Source organism: Petaurus breviceps, unplaced genomic scaffold (assembly GCF_028583685.1).
Source record: "Petaurus breviceps papuanus isolate PSGF00001 unplaced genomic scaffold, PetGlider_PUasm1.0 174, whole genome shotgun sequence".
Taxonomy (NCBI): domain Eukaryota; kingdom Metazoa; phylum Chordata; class Mammalia; order Diprotodontia; family Petauridae; genus Petaurus; species Petaurus breviceps.
Window position 1 is genome coordinate 33,108,882 of NW_027185761.1, and position 5,112 is coordinate 33,113,993.

The following is a 5,112-nucleotide window of genomic DNA, read 5'->3' on the forward strand; positions in this document are numbered from 1 at the left end:
CCCACGTGTTGAGGCCCGGGAGCCCCAGTCTGGCTGGGGCTAGAACTCGGGCTCAGGCTCCTGGGTTTTCTGCCCGTCTCAGGGGGCCTTGGCTTTTACCTGAGGGAGGTCGTGCGTGGATAGCAGCTGTGGTGCTGGTGATGGAGTTAGGAAAGGCTAGATTCAAACCCAGCCCCACACCCTTCCTGGCCCCGTGACTCTGGGCAAGTCACTTAAACTCTCTGCTTCAGCTTCCTCCTCTGTAAAGTGGAGATGATGACGCCTGCCTCCCCGGGTTGCGGAGATCAAACGAGAATCTATTTACAAAGCGTTTCGCAAACCTTCAAAAGCGATAAAAATGATAGCTATTTATTAATATTATCATCAATACTAATGATAATATTGCCTCACTCTCAAGTAACACACCGAGAAGAAAAGGGACGTCTTTAGATGCCCAGTAGCCTCTCAACCCAGTTAAACAGGAAATATTAAGCACTTACTGTGTGCCCCAAATTCGGGTCCCTTCTCCCCATTTTTCAGCTGCCTTTTATGTATTATGAATGTCTTCCCCATTAAATGTGAGCCCTTTGAGAGCAGGGATCGTCTTTCTGCTTGTATTTATATTCCCAGTGCTGGGCACTTAATAAATCCTTAAGTATTTATTGACTTAACTAAGGATGTAATTTGGGATTAAAGAACAACATATTAACAGATTAATATAGCATATATAGTATATATATGTACACAAGTTATAAAGTTTAAATATAGTTTCTTGGTTTCTGTGTTTCAACGTTCAAGAAAACAGTTTAAATTGGTGTGTTTGTTCAGCTAATCATTCCTCTTGCCAGGCTTCCCCTGAAGTAAAATAAAATAGAAAAATGGTACTAATGGAAAGGTGCCATAGCAGACATAACTTAAGCTCCTACTTAAATAATAGCCTACCTCAGAAAGGTTGCACCTTAATTTTGGAGGCATTTTTGTTGAATTTTTAACTTGACTGCACCTGATGTTTTGTGACTTCACAGCACTTTACCTCAGGGGCAGTTTAACAAAGTTTAACAGTGAAGAACAGGTTCAAGGGATCCTCAAATTTAGGACTGGGCAGGACCATAGGTTATCTAGTCCAGTGGTGTCAAATCCAGATATCGAGGGGACCACTAAGTTGTGCATAAGGATCTCCGTGGCTGCACATATTGACATTATCTATATTCTATTGCGGACAATATTTAAATTTTGTTTTGCTTTATATTTCCCAGTTACATTTCAGTTTATTCAGTTCAGACTAAACTGGGGAATATTGCTTCTGTATTGTATCTGGCCTCAGATACTTAACACTCACTAGCCATGTGACCTTGGGCAAGTCACTTAACCCCAATTGCCCTGCTTTCCCCCCTCCAAAAAAAAAAAGCAAAAACAAAAAAATAATGGGCATAATAATAGCACCCTCTTCCTAGAGTTATCATGGGGATAAAATGAGAAAATAATTGCAAAGCACTTAGCACAGTGCCTGATAACATAGTAAACCCTATAGAAATGATAGCTGCTATTGTTATTTTTTTAATCCTAGAGATGATGAAAAGGGGCCAGAGAGGTTAAAGAACTTGACTAACCACTACTTGGTAGTAAGTAATGTAAATGGTCTTTGAACCTGTACCCAGTTCTTTCAAAAAGATAATCCAGTGAGTTAATAATAAAGTGCTTTGGGCAAGCCGAGCCCTACAAGGTTCTGTCAGCTGATAGAATGTCAGCTTCCCCCTCATTTTTTGCCCTTCTTAGCCCCAGTCCTCTGGGATGTTTATTGTTGATGGCATCCTAGATTGAGTCAAGTCAGTCATGGATAATTGAGAGTTGAATGTGGTCTGTAATTCCCAGCAACTTTAATTCTTCCCCTGGCTGGGCACATGATTATTCTTTAATAAAAATAACTGACCAACCAAATCTGGTTAATTCAGATCCTGTCACGTTGCTTCATCTTTTGCATTTCACATTAATGAAGTTTTACTGTAACTGTATTTGCCAGCCTAAAGAATTACATGCTTCTGTTGTTGCTGTTTTCTGATGCTTTCTGGCAGCTGTTGCTAGGGTTATGTGAAAGCCCCGCAAGATGTGTCTCAAGACTGAAATGAAATGTGGGGCCTGAGAATTTGTAGCAACCCTTCTTATTAATAATTAGCTGCTAAAACACTAATGGAGCATTTGTTTACAAAACATAATCCACAAGATATTAACTGGTAGATACTACTTTTGGCCACATCTTACATTTAGTATTTTGTCTTTTTTTTTTAGGACATATAAAGTCTCTTTTCATCCTGAGCCATTCTTCTCTGTGCCTCTGTATGCTCATTTGTGTATAAAGATATATGAGCAAGGAAAGCATGGGATGAAAAGACCTCAAATGAATTATGGCCTTCACTGTAATAGGAGCAATGTTCTAATCTCTTTCTATGCAAATCTGGCTAGTTATTTTTCTTTAAAAAGTACTGAGACATTCCTTGAGATTTGACTTAGGGACCTACAGGTTCTGACTACTGAGTACAAAGCAGCCACTGGGAGCCCCAATGCTGCTTTGATGTTTGACCTGGAATCAGGTCCACACAAATGAGGGAGCATGAATTCAGTCATGGAGTCCTCAATGTCTGTCCTTCTCTCCATACATCTAAGCAAATCTCTTTTTGTTAACTATTGAAGGACCTATACATGTCTCCTTGTCAAAACCTAAACTACCAAAGGGAGTCAGACCCAGCCTAGAAAAATTACCCTAGTCTCAGGGGATTAGAACATAATGAGCTCATAAGACTGGGGAATGGGCAGTGCTAAAGAAGGTGAAGGAGGGGAGTGGAGGGTTGGCCTCTCACGATGTTTTTGGTGATGCCTCTGGAAATTGTGGTTGTTTATTGATATTGAGGCTTGCAGGAGGGACCCCAGGAGTGAGATAATATAAACGTAAGCATATCTTTAGAAATTTAGCATTGTCTAGCAAATGTGATGTAGAAATTTGTCTGTTTCATTTTGAATTCAGAATTTGGAACAGCTGTAATTTTGCCAATGTAAAATTTTAAAGTATTTTTATTTTTTGTGGTTCTTTGGTGCAAACCATAGAGGGAACCACTTGAATGGACAGTTTTTCCCAGGACCCCAAAGCTTTTTCTGAGCCTGGGGATCTGGACAAATGATATACTAATTTCCCCACCACCCCTCAACCCTCAACCCTCCCACCCCAATTTAATTAGCTTAGGACAGTCAGAATGATGTATCAGTCACTCTTTTCCATGGACGGTCAATTGAAATTCTCACTCTGGAATTTTCAGTGAGATGCTTCAGAAGAGACCAGAGTTCAGGTTCCAGGAAATTTTGTTCCACCTCCAGCAAAAATGTCTACTGCCTGTACATGAGAAAGAGAGCACATATACTGGACTAGAGGAGTTTTTGACCCTGGTGATTCTTGGGTTGCTTTTTGTCTTTGTTCCAAGCACAAGAGGGCAGCCAGAGTCAAATGCCGAGAGGAGTAACATCTGAAATGTTGCTGCCAAACACAGGAGGGCAGTGACTGACCAGGTTCGAAGCAACCTCTGCCTAGTTGGAAAGTGTCAGGCATGCCATAGTTGACCTGGATCAAGTCCTGGAAATCCCAGAATAATATAAACTTTAAACCAAAAGCAATACTAGAGAAGAATTTAGACCCTAATAATTGCAGTTGACCCTGGCTGGGAGCAGCAGACACAAACACAGGCCCTAAGGGGACAGGGGCAGCATGCATAGATGTGAGCCCCAACCTCAGCAGACAGTAGTGATCAGTGGGCAGAAGGGAAATCCCAATGACAGTAGACAGTGGATCTTCTCCCAATAGTAGTGGCTGGCCAGAGGCATGAGTGGATATTGTCCTGTGTAATGTCAAAAAGCATGACCACTGTAGCCCATTAACTTACTGGAAAGTAAAATTGATTGGCATCTCTATTGTTGCTGCCAGTTGCTGCCAGTACAAACACCCAGTGACCACTGTACATTTCTCCTCTCCAGGGAGGGTATGGAAAATTAAGGAATTGTTAATAGGGGCCTTTCTGTATGGCAACAAGGGAGAGGTGAAAGTATTTAACTGGACTGAGGAACACTAATTGGGCAGTCATAAAGGGATGACCCAAGTCCTGGATCTAAGCAATCATGTCTATCTACTCAGCAATGCCAAGTCTTTGCAGTACACAGTGGGTCTCTCAATATAAGAAGGTGACCTTAAACAGAAGCAGCACCAGGAACGTCCCAGATATTTTCTGCATAGTCACCAATATTCATTATAGATCATTTCTTATGGCACAATAGTATTCTTTTATCTGCCCTCCCTTTTAACATCTTATCCCCTTCTCCTCCTACTTCCCTGTTGGCTAAGATAGATTTCTATTACCAATTGAGTATGAACATATATTTTCCCTTTTTGAATCAATTTAGATGTGAAGAAGTTCAAGCATTGCTCGTTTCCCAACCCTCCACTCCCAGTTTCCCCTCCACTGCAAAAGTTCTTCCTTGTATACCTTTTTTGTGTGACATAATTTCTCCCATTTTTCATCTCTTTTTCCCCTTATTCCAGGGCATCCCTCTTTCTTGCCTATCCATTTTTTTAACATCATCTCAACATAATTGAGTCACTTCCCACACTCTCTTTCAATGTGGAATCCTTGTAACTGCCCTAATAACAAAGTTCTTAGAAGGTACATGTATCATCTCTCCATATAGAAAGGTATACAGTTTAACCTTTAGGAGTACCTTATGATTTCTCTTTCAGATTTATCTTTTTATGCTTCTCTTGAGTCTTGCTTTTTACAATCAAATTTCTTATTCAGCTCTGGTCTTTTGATGAGGAATGTTTGAAAATCTTCCTTTTCATTAAATATCTTTTTCCCCTCTTGATTGATTATACTCTGTTTTCCTAGGTAGGTTATTCTTGGTTGTAATCCCAGCCTTTTGCTTTCTGGAATTTCATATTCCAAGCCCTCTTTTAATGTGGTAGCTACTAAATCTTGTGTGGGCCTGACTGTGGCTCTATGGTATTTGAATATTTTTTTTCTTGCTGCTTGAAATATTTTCTCATTAAGCTGGGAGCTCTGGAATTTGGCTATAATATTCCTGGGAGTATTCATTTTG